Source organism: Saccopteryx leptura, chromosome 12 (assembly GCF_036850995.1).
Source record: "Saccopteryx leptura isolate mSacLep1 chromosome 12, mSacLep1_pri_phased_curated, whole genome shotgun sequence".
NCBI classification, from domain to species: domain Eukaryota; kingdom Metazoa; phylum Chordata; class Mammalia; order Chiroptera; family Emballonuridae; genus Saccopteryx; species Saccopteryx leptura.
The window spans coordinates 13,240,088-13,252,327 of NC_089514.1; the positions used below are offsets into that span (position 1 = coordinate 13,240,088).

Below are 12,240 nucleotides of genomic sequence, written 5' to 3' on the forward strand. Positions count from 1 at the left end.
AAAATCACCCACTATTAAAAGTTGTTAGTACTTTTGCCGACTTGAAAATATTATGAAAAAGTCTCCTATTAAAAGTAAAAAGTTGTTGGTTATTTTGCTGACCGGAGGAATATTTTATAACCAGCATAAAATGCGGTTCGGAAAGCGCCGCCCCGTGAAAACAAAGTCTCGTTCTGTTTCGTTCTGTCTCAGGCGCGCGTGTCCTCGTATTTCTTTACGTATGGATTTCTGTCGGTATGATTTCTGTCCGCCCCAGAACGTTTAAAACGCAGTATAAAATGCCCTGTGAAAACTCACACTAAGTTCCCTGAAACACTGGAGAAATACACTGCATTTTCTTAGGCATACACTTCATTCATTAGAACGAGAACTTGGCGGAGGCGACCCTTGGCGTTTGTCCACATAACTAACTTCGAGTTTCGTCTTCCCAGGATCCGGGCCTCTAAAGCCCAGATGTGCTTTTTTTTTTTTTTTTTTTTTTAAGTAAACGTTTCAGAGCCCCATATTTCTCCTGGATAAGCTTAAGAATTATTGCGCTGACGATGGTTATAATATTGTCCCTCACACCCTGCAGCATGCTGGATGATGTGCCTCATGCTCCTCGGGGCTCATAGAAATTTTTCCATAAAAAGGCAGCATGCCTTAACAAGCGAGTTGCCAAAAGTGTCCTTCTCAGTGAGCCTTCTGAGAGAGCCGGGTGTCAGCCTGCCTTTGTGACGCACATCTTTCCGGTGAGAGCCCATGGATGCAGTGTGGACAGTTGTGACTCCTGCTCTTACTGCCGCCCTGAGAGGGAGTCGGGCTGCTAAGCGCCCACAAAACTTCTGGCCTGCAGAGGGCGCTGTAACATCACGTTTTCCTTGCTCACCCTAGGAGCAGGCAAAAAGCCGCACTGGCTGGAAGGGGGAAGGGGAAGCCCAGAGGCGTTACAGTGGCCCAGCAGTCAGTCTGGCTGCAGTCTGGTAAACAGAGTAGGAATTGTGGGCCAAGTCCTTTTCCTTGAGTTTTGTACCAAGCACGAGATCGGATGACTCTATCCGGACTCATTACTTTACTGGCCTACAGCTAGTTCACAGAGCAGCGGGAGTCCACCAAAAAGGCATTTCATTATTGGAACCGAAACTGGGACCCTTGTAACTGCTGATTAGTAGTAGTGAGATATTTTTTTCAGTGTTTCAAGTAATGCATAAAGCGTTTACATGCGTAAATAGAAAGTTTTAAATACCGATATTCCATAAAAAGTAAATAAAATATATTTGTGTGCACAGAGGTTTGATTAAGTGGCATGATTTCGTGTCCCGAATTTAAAGTGGGTGAGTGAGGCTTGCCAATGTTACTGCAGCTGTGTTTTACATTAGAAAATTAATTAAAGTGGCCATTTATGTTTTTTTCAACGTATAGGTATTTAGACCTCTCTGTATTACCCCATATATCTTCCCTTCATCAGTATATTGTGGTAATCTGCCTTCGCAGGCTCTATCTTACTCTGTTTTTCTAGAAGAATGGGGATGGGGGCATTAAGCTAATGAAAAATTTATCCTGAGCTACTGAGACAGATCAGATGGAGCCGACGGCATTTCCTGTTGCCTGCAATAGAGGGTGTATCTTCTTATTTACTCATGGGCCCCCTCCTCTTTCCCATCTCAGCAGAATTTCATCTTCTCTCATTAAAACAGTTTGTCCTGGGCGTCAGGAAGAGAAGCAGAGGAAAGTCGAAACGCTCTGGCGTGCCCTGTGACGTATATCACCCTTAGATCCAGCTGCTCCGAGGCCTTCTTCCTGACGCCGGCGTGCTTATATATTCAGTTACAAAATGTGCTAACCCTACAGCCAGTGGATAGTTGAGTGGCAGTTTGCAATTTAAATAAATACTGTCCCAACTGTACCGATCAGAGCTAAATCATGACTCCCTTGAGATATCAAATCGATCACTCTGTACTTATCTACTGCAGTTATTTATGTCAACAACTGTAACATCATTATTACATGATGAAGTTTTAATGATGGAAGTAATTTTGCTCCCCAAGAGGCATCAGTTGCCCAATGAGGCTGACGAGAACACTTAGGACTCACTATAAGAAAACACGACCACAGTGTCTTCACCGCTAGGTATAATTTACAGTAATGTGGACAAGTCTGAGGTTCAGGCCAGGGGCTTTGGTGAGGAGGTACTGAGTTTCCTGGGGGCATTCACACCTGTACGGCATACACTTGTTCGGACTCTAAGGGTGGCATCTACAGGATTCTGAGGGACAGGCGGTTATATCCCTTGCACAGAAAAGTAAACTCAACTCTTGGAAAGAGAGTAAGTTTTCCTCTAGAGGCACTGCCGTTAGTGGTTTTTAGAGGAGAGCCTGTTTCCGACGTGTATTTCTTGAGCTGATGAACTACTTTAGTTCTTTACGTAAAAGACGTAGGTAAAATCGAGCGACTGGCAGCCCTGGCACCCCCCATCCTCGTGATGCTCTCCTGGAGTCAAACAGCACAGACCTGGGCCCACTCCTCTCTTTGGTTCCCATAAGTCGCCCCTCTCCTCTGAGGCCTCACCAAGCCCGTGTGTGCTTTCCTGCAAAGTTGGCATCACTTCGGTTGTCGTCAGAGACCGTGTCCCCGTGCCTTGTTCTGTCTAGCACTTATAGTTATGTTTTTTTTACAACAAAAGAGGCAGCTACCGCACTTGAAGACACTGCTGACCCGCTTGCATCTAAGCCCAGTGGTCCTCAAACCAGCAGCATCGCCGTCACCTGGGAACTTGTGAGAAATGCAGATTCTTAGGCACCACTCCAGACCTACTTAGTCTATTTACCTGTGAAAAATGAAATGATAGGTTTAAAAAAGAACACAAAACAAAAAATGCTCATCAGAGGGCTGAGCATGATTGACTTATGATGTATATTGTATATTTCTTATTGGCTTATCCCTGCAAATTTTCCCCGTTTAGTTCCTATTCACAGCTTGAGACAAAGTCCAAAATATCTCTCCTGTGAGCTCCGAAGTTGTAATTCTGCAAAAGTGTAATTTGAGGCCCTGGCCGGTTGGCTCAGTGGTAGAGTGTCGGCCTGGCGTGCAGAAGTCCTGGGTTCGATTCCCAGTTAGGGCACACAGGAGAAGCACCCATTTGCTTCTCCACTCCTCCCCCTCTCCTTCCTCTCTGTCTCTCTCTTCCCCTCCCGCAGCCGAGGCTCCATTGAAGCAAAGATGGCCCGGGCGCTGGGGATGGCTCCTTGGCCTCTGCCCCAGGCGCTGGAGTGGCTCTGGTCCGGACAGAGCGATGCCCCGGAGGAGCAGAGCATCGCCCCCTGGTGGGCAGAGCGTCACCCCTGATGGGCGTGCCGGGTGGATCCCGGTCGGGTGCATGCAGGAGTCTGTCTGACTGTCTCTCCCCGTTTCCAGCTTCAGAAAAATACAAAAAAAAAAAGTGTAATTTGATAGCCCATCCTAATGGGATGGTGCACGCACCCATGTTGAATACTTAAAGCTGCCCATCACTAGGATCTGTTTCGTTATTACCTACGTCAGCTTTTAAGACCTGTGATACTTTGCTTGAAAGCAGAAATCTGAAGGGAGAGGGGCGGGGCCGGGTGGCTTCACCAAGTCCCAAGTTCAGATTATTGATATTAATGAAACTCAAAACATGCTTGAGCATTCCTTTTCAACAATTAATACCATTTAAGTGGAAATTTAATGTGAGCTTAACAAATTCCATTTTAAATCCCACTACCTGATTTCTCCCCTGTATCACCAGTTTTATTTTGGGAAGATGTAATGAACAGGCCAAACTGTAATCAAGTCTTCAGAGAAATGGAAATTTCCAAAGGTGGTAAAAATTACAGCAATTAATGAAGCAACCATGTGGCTGCTTGCAACCGTGCTCTTAAATTTCTAATACAGTGTGGAAGTCTGTGCAGACAAAACATAGTAACTGCCTGATTGTGTGCAAATAAGTGGAAAAGTTCAAATACTGTAAAATATTGACATCTCCATTATTCAGCCAGATTCTATCTATAAGCTGCTAATTTCCTTCCTTTCTGCAAGAGGATACAAAAGATGTTGTGACGCCCTGGCTGGGCGGCTCAATGGATAAAGCGTCATCCTGGCACGCCGAGGTCATGGGTTCTGTCCCCTGGTCAGAGCATTTATCAGAAGCAATCAGTGAGTGCACAACTAAATAGAACAATGGAAAGTGGAACGAGCTGCTGCTTCTCCCCCTCCATCTCTTTCTCCTTTCTTTTATCTCTCTTCCCCCTTCCTCTCTCTACCCTTCCTCTCTCTCCCCCTTCCTCTCTCCCCCCTTCTTCTCTCCCCCCTTCCCCTCTCCCCCTTCCCCTCTCTCCCCTTCCCCTCTCCTCCCTTCCCCTCTCCCCCCTTCCCCTCTCTCCCCTTCCCCTCTCTCCCCCCTTCCTCTCTCTCCCCCTTTCCTCTCTCTCCCCCCTTCCTCTCTCTCCCCTTCCCCTCTCTCCCCCCTTCCCCTCTCCCTCCCTTCCCCTCTCTTTCCCCTTCCTCTCTCCCCCTTCCCCTCTCTTCCCCCTTCCTCTCTCCCCCCTTCCTCTCTCTCCCCCTTCCCCTCTCTCCCCCTTCTTCTCTCTCCCCCTTCCCCTCTCTCCCCCTTCCCCTCTCCCCCCTTCCTCTCTCTCCCCCCTTCCCCTCTCTCCCCCCTTCCCCTCTCCCTCCCTTCCCCTCTCCCCCTTCCCCTCTCCCCCCTTCCTCTCTCTCCCCCCTTCCTCTCTCTCCCCCTTTCCTCTCTCTCCCCCCTTCCTCTCTCTCCCCCCTTCCCCTCTCCCCCTTCCTCTCTCTCCCCTTCCCCTCTCTCCCCCTTCCCCTCTCTCCCCCTTCCCCTCTCTTCCCCCTTCCTCTCTCCCCCTTCCCCTCTCTTCCCCCTTCCTCTCTCCCCCCTTCCTCTCTCTCCCCCTTCCCCTCTCTCCCCCTTCCTCTCTCTCCCCCTTCCTCTCTCCCCCCTTCCTCTCTCTCCCCCTTCCCCTCTCTCCCCCCTTCCCCTCTCTCCCCCCTTCCCCTCTCTCCCCCTTCCCCTCTCTCCCCCTTCCCCTCTCTCCCCCCTTCCTCTCTCTCCCCCCTTCCTTTCTCCTCCCCTTACTCTCTCTCCCCCTTCCTCTCTCTCCTTCTCTCTCAATCAATAGAAAAAATAATTTTTAAGTAATTTATTAAAAAAAAACAGAAAGAAGATATTGTGACATGATCTCTGATTTCCAGAAGTCTCTGATGTAACCAGTGAAGTGATAACAGTATAGATGGCAATTACATAATAACCAAGTATTAGCCCTTGTGATGTTTTGATAGTTGGAACTGGCATCCACACAGGATAAATGTTCGCTGGAGTGATGATGAAAATGTAACTGAGCCAAGGCCTCCGAATGGTTATTAGTATTTTTAAAAAGGGGGTATTTGGGCTAAAAGAAAAAAATAATATAAATGTGGTATAAAAAATTTTATATACTTTTGCCCTGGCCGGTTGGCTCAGCGATAGAGTGTCGGCCTAGCGTGCGGAGGACCTGGGTTCGATTCCCGGCCAGGGCACACAGGAGAAGCGCCCATTTGCTTCTCCACCCCTCCGCCGCACCTTCTTCTCTGTCTCTCTCTTCCCCTCCCGCAGCCAAGGCTCCATTGGAGCAAAGATGGCCCGGGCGCTGGGGATGGCTCTGTGGCCTCTGCCCCAGGCGCTAGAGTGGCTCTGGTCGCAACATGGCGACGCCCAGGATGGGCAGAGCATCGCCCCCTGGTGGGCAGAGCGTCGCCCCTGGTGGGCGTGCCGGGTGGATCCCGGTCGGGCGCATGCGGGAGTCTGTCTGACTATCTCTCCCTGTTTCCAGCTTCAGAAAAATGAAAAAAAAAAAAAAAAATTTTATATACTTTCTATTAGGATGGGTTTGATTCTACTGCTTTAACAACCAACCTCCAAATCTCAATGACTTAACAGGAGTTTATTTCTTGTTACTGTAGCATCCAGGGTGGCTTGCTATGAGCGCTCTGCTCATTCCTGTGGCACAGGAACCTCGTCTGAGCCAGGCTTCATCTTGCTCCACACTCTGTAATCACTCCTGTGAATCGCCATTGCCACACACATGTCACTGGCCAAATCAAGTCACACGGCCGTGCCCTGTTGTGTGACCAGAAACTGGAGAGCCAGCGGCACTTAGGGAGCAGGATCAGTGACGGCCACATCCTCTGTCTAATCTTTAGACAGAAAACACTGCTTGGCATTCTCAGTAAATAAAACTGTCTCTTCTACAAGCTGATCTTAGCTCAGAAATCTCGAGTTTGCCTTCTGGGGATTTTAAAATATTTTGCTTGGTTTCAGCTTCCAGCCAGAAAACTGGGACTATAAGCTGCTAGTCTCCTTCAAACTCCCCACTCGCAAGGACCCTGACCAGTGTTTCCACAGACAGCGTGGGTTCTATCAGGAGCTGGCTGGGTTCCACCCAGCAGTCTCCCTCCCCTGCTCATTTGCTGGAAGGGCCCTCGATCTTGAATAGACTGAGCTCGATGGTTCTCAGACCAACAGCATTAGTGACACCTGGGGCACTCGTTAGAAGGGAAGATTCTGAGGCTCCACCCAGCCCCGAATCAGACACTGGGGTAGCTAATGCCGCTGATTGATGTGACGATAATACTGTGACGCAGGTCTAGCAATGAAACGTGAGGGGAACGTGCTGATTGTGGGGGCGGGGGTTAAAGGAAAGCATTCTGGAAAAGGTCCTCATTGATTTTTAAAGACTGTGGCCTCATGAAAACCTCTGATAATGGGAGATGCTACAGCATTTTTGCGACCAGGAGATGAGACCAAACATTTTGCGACCATGTTTGCATCCAACATGCTAGGGGTGATAGAACAAAAAGAAGACTATAGAAGGAGCCTGAGTCCTGGGTGCTACTGAATTAACTAACCATCCTGAAATTACCTTTTTATACAGACTCCCGCATGCACTTGGAACAAGATCCACCCAGCAAGCCCCCCACCAGGCGATGCTCTGCCCATCTGGGGCTGCTGCTCTGTTGCTTGGCAACTGAGCTATTTTAGTGCCTGAGGCAGGCCATGGAACCATCCTCAACATCCAGGGTCAACTTACTCCAACTAAGCCATGGCCATGGGAGAGGAAGAGAGACATAGAGGGAGAGAAGGGAGAGGGGGAGAATCAGGAGGTTGCTCCTCCTGTGTGCCCTGAGTGGGAATCGAACCTGGAATGTCTATATGCTGGGTCAATGCTCTACCTCTGAGCCAACCAGCCAGGGCCCTGATATTACTCTTTATCTAACGTATTGACAGATATACATCCTGGGTTAATGGGATTACTTGCAGCAAAAAGCATCCCAGCTGTAGGCACAAAGGTTCCACTCTCTTCTCCAGCAGTGGTCTCCCTGCTTTGCCACAGTGCTCAGGAGATGGCGTCATCTTTGGGGACCAGAGAGACCTGAATCGCTGCCCCCTGCTAGTTTGTTCTACTTCGAGACCCCCTTTGGCTGGGCAAGTAGCCCTTTCTGCTAACTCGTTGCTTCTCTGGCTATATACAGTTCACATACCAAAGTTTTCCTCTTTCGTGCTGCTCTGCAGTCAGCTCAGTGTTAGGGAGAGCTCCAGATTTTAACAAAAGACATTTAACGAGCACACATTTGTCGTCTGGGCCCCACTGTCTCGGTTCCTGAGCATCGATGGCTAGGTCTCTGCTCACACCCCCCGCACAGGCCCTCCTTAGTACAGAAGACGTCAATTGCTTCAGCTGTGAAACCCAGAACAATGACATTATCAGCTCATAATCTGGCCCCTTTGCAGGGGGCAGATGAGACTTGAGGGACTACTTAAGGCCATTCAAAACTCATCATGGGATCTTTTAAAAGAAGGCATGTCCACCTTAATGATATCAGAAAAAAACCCTTCCCAAAGTGAATCTACTTCTTCCTGTCCAAGTAATTAAAGTGGCATTCTCACAGCCAGCACATCCTACAAAGGCCATCTGGCATTGTGGCTCTTGACCTTATGTCTGCCCAACACACTCGTGCCCATGGGCAGCTCCGCCCTCGAGGAACCCGATTCTCACCCTTCTTCTTTGCCAACCCAAATCCTCATGGTACGTTGGAACGCTTTGTCTCTGCCCTTCCCCGACTGAGAATTACTGGTCTACTGGCTGCTTTTTTGTTTCATGGAAGATACTGGTTTTCCCACCTAGGTGACGTTCTCCAAACTGGAGGGAGGCTTATTTGGCGATTCTCAGAAAGCAGGACCCCCTGGCACATAGTAGGCATTTAATAAACACTTGTTGAATCAATGTTGTTGAAGTGTTGTGTGTCTAGGCCCAGGGGCAGGAAATTCAAGTTAAGAGTATAAGACAAATACTTCAATAAGTGGAGCTGGCAGGGTGCTAGAAACTTGGGGAGTGGATTGGAAAGCCCCCGGGCCCTTCCATGGGAGTCAGGTTTTGTGGTGCAAACTCCCATTTTTGATTCTGGGTCAGCATTCTCTGAGGCCATCAATTTGTGATCTCTGGGTCAGATCCTAATACAACTGCTAAAAATTTTTAATTAAATCTTGACTCTCAGAGAGAGAGAGAGAGAGAGAGAGGTGTTACACGTTACCCATAAGACTGCATTGTGCCTGTCCTTCCCAGGAACGTTACAGACGAGAACTCTTTGATCACATCTTTTATACCAAAAGTGTTGTTGATTTGGAGCTGGACAAACCCAGGATGTTACTTCACCTCTTGGTGTGAAATGGAACCCTTCTTTGAAATAGGTAGATAAGTTAGAAAATGTTTGGCAAGAACTTGAAATGTCCGCAAAATATATATTAGTTGAAGCTCTAATTACTTTTCCAATTCTTCTAGAAGTCAGTAAAGCCCAGAAACTTTTCAGGCTTTATTGAATGAACCTGGTGTGTTCTGGCCCACGCCGTTGCCCGGGGCCGGTGCGAGGGCGAGGTTGTCTTAGAAGAGTTCCAGCGTGAGCGAATGGGAAACGTGGGTGTGAGCAGGATGAGCCCACAGTGTAGGTGCAGCCATCCTCATGATTTGCGGATTCAGAATTCCTGAAGTCGCCTATTCACTAACTCTCTGTAAACCCGGCACTTCCAACACGGCGGCCCAGTCCGCACTAAGTCCCGTTTGCAGCTGCTTTATGGACCGTGACTGCCGTGAATGACTGAAGAACTGACTGCAGTTCTGTTTATAGAAGGGGAGTATCCTGTAGGTTTTATTTGTGTTGTTTTGTGGGTTTTTTTAAATTTTTATGTATCAGTTTTAGTGAGAGAGGAAGGGAGGGAGGGAGAGAGAGAAACAGGAACATCCATCTGTTCCTCCACGTGCCCTGACCGGGGATCGAACTGGCACCCTCTGCGCTTTGGGACAGTGCTCTCCGCGCCACCGGCCAGGGCTGTCCCCTTTACGTTTGATGGGTTGGGGTTTTATCACCCTGAACCATCGCTTAGACTTAGGCTGCAGACCCCCTTTTAGGTGTAACTAATGTCCTCTTGGTATTTTATTACAAACTCCTTTTAGAAAGAGTCTAAAATAACCAAAGGAATACCAGAGAACCACGGTTCCCAGCATGCAGGGATGTGGGGAGGACTCCTCAGTGCCTCCCCCACCTGTCTGACTCACCTGTGCGAATGTGCACGCGCGCACACACACACACACACGCGCACGCACAACTTTTTAATTTTTTTTTTTTATTTTAGAGAGGAGAGAGAAAGGGAGAGAGAGAGAGACAGAGAAAGAGAGAGAGACAGAGAGAGAGAAGGGGGGAGGAGCTGGAAGCATCAACTCCCATATGTGCCTTGACCAGGCAAGCCCAGGGTTTTGAACTGGCGACCTCAGCATTTCCAGGTCGACGCTTTATCCACTGTGCCACCACAGGTCAGGCCACATGCACAACTATTTTAAGGAACATGTGAGGTAGATACAAGGAGAAGAATTTGAAGTCAAATAGCTCTAAATGTGAACCGAAATTTCAGTTGGATTCCAGCCTGGTTCATGGTCAGATCTTCACTTGCAAGAACCCTGGTCTTCACTAGGTAATATTTCACTGTTATCTTGAATAAGTCAATAAATCAAGTTCATCGGGTTTCGAATTTAATAGCTGCCTTATTAACCAAAATTGAGTATTAATAATAAAGTCAACATATTTACTGCCTTTTCAGTGGGGTGATTTCCATTATTCATTACTCAATTACTTCTGCAGTAAAAAGAAATGAGTTATGATTTGTTTTGGATGAGCGTGTGATTAAATTAATGACTTGTTTCAAGGGTTTTAACCTAAATGCTGTAGCTGAAAAACATGAGTAAAACTTTTGCACTTTACCTTTTATGCAGGATAATAAAGCTGTTCTAATCAAAACATTTAAACCCCTTCTAGTTTTGATTACTCTACAATAATATTGTATTGTTATGTGATACCTGGAATATGAAATTTTAAAAAAGTGTAGCGATCCCATTATGCATCTTCATTAATTAGGCAATAACCCATGAAAGATGTATTGTTACCAGCGGGTGAAAACTAGTTTGCTATTTAATGACCCACGCTGAAGTCAGGCTGAGCTAGCTGAAAGAAGGCTCTCGTTAACCACAGGAAGGATGAATTTTGAGAATTATAATTAGCATAGTAAATGGAATTTGGGGGTTTATGACAGGCCCCCTTTGAAAGGTAGCGTTGTGGAGAATTCTTGCCCTCAGCAAGGCAGGAAGCTAGATATCCTCCCCTGTTTATTTTATAATTACTCAATAAAATCCGGATGAAATTAGTTGTTACCAGTAATTAATGACTAGTTTAATAAAAAATTTAAAAAAAAAAGAAAGAGTGGAGACTAGCAGATGGTGATTATTGTTGTGAATAGGGCCTGCTTGAAGGGGTCATCTTGAGAGGAAGTTCTCAACAGGAATTTGTTGCCGCCGGGACCGCCTGTCGCAGGCGCACTGGGTCGCGAGGCTCCGTCTAATCCTCGCCTTAGAGCTGCGGCTTGTTTCTCCACTGCCTAAACTTCTTCCAGGGAAGGGTGTTCCGGTTACTCTGGTTACGGCCACAACCAAACAGGAGAGGGGGAGACGAACAGAGGAGCCTGTGCGTGTCTGGGGGAATTCAGAGGCCCCTGCTGGAAGTTAGTATCCAGTTCTTCTTCCAAGCAGTGCGTCTGGACGCGAGAACGGAAGGGTTCGTGTTGGCCGCGTGCCCCTCCGGTCCTGGCTGGTAAGCAGGATTTTCCATTTTTAGTAAGGGACGCGAGGCCGTGCTCCTGGCGGTCATTCTTGAACAGGCGGGGGAGTCAGAACCGGGGGCTGGAAGGAGGCGCACACAGAACCACACAGACAGAAACAGCAGGAGCCGAGGGCCTCACTGTCCAAGCCCCGGGCCCCACCACTCGGCCAGTGCTCCCTGCGTTCCCCTATGGAGGAGCCATTTGTGCCCTCGCCCGGACTGCCTGGGTGGGCTGCTGGCCAGCACCGAGAGCAGGGACCCTGCCTTACTGCTCTCTGGGTCCCCCTCAGCCCGCTCGCCTCCATGGAGGCGTGTTCGGTGGAATCAGCGCACACAGCCCTCCGCGCCATGGCTGCTGAGTTGGGACCAGTTCCCCGCAGCCATTCAGATGTTTCCAGTGTACAGGGCTGGTCAGTACATCCAGCCCACGTCGCAGCTCTGCAGCAGGGTGTCCTCACCCCGTGCGTCCTGGCCCCGCTTCCGCCTCCACGCTGTGCTCCTGCCACTGCCACACACAACCCCCGACCCCCGCCGCCTTCATTTGCCTTATTTCTTCTGCCCTTTCTATAGTAGTAGTCACTGTTTTTTTGCACTGCATGCATCCTGGAAAGCCACCTTTCATTCTTCCAGAACTGGTGAAAATAAATAAATGAGTAAATGAAACCGCTACCTTTTCAGATAAAGAAAACAAGCCCACGAGATGGAAGATTTGATCACAAGCAGGGAGTTAGCACACTTAGAGCTGACTCGGGTCTGCAGTGCTCACCTTGGTTTCTCCTCACCACTCGCCCTGCTGAGAGTCAGCCTTGCTGAGAGGGAGTGAGAGGACTCAGCTTCCATGGTAGTGAGAGGAGGGCTGGCCAGGGTAATGGCCCGGGAACATCTCTTTGTTTGCATAGAAGAGGGATGAGGTGGCTGAAAGGGCTCCCACAGAGGGGCTGAAATTCCTTCTGGAAATTTCCATCAGGTAGAAGATGGAGGAGAAGGAAAGGTTTAAGCCAGCTCTCTGACCCAGCCTGTAAGAGAGCACATCATTTCCATCATCAG

At 48.5% G+C, this 12,240-nt stretch overlaps 1 protein-coding gene across 1 annotated transcript in view; it reads left to right on the forward strand.

The window, feature by feature from the left end:
- The window catches only part of JAZF1 (JAZF zinc finger 1), a 327,157-nt gene that overhangs the window by 257,806 nt on the left and 57,111 nt on the right, over positions 1-12,240 (forward strand). The window lies entirely within an intron of this gene.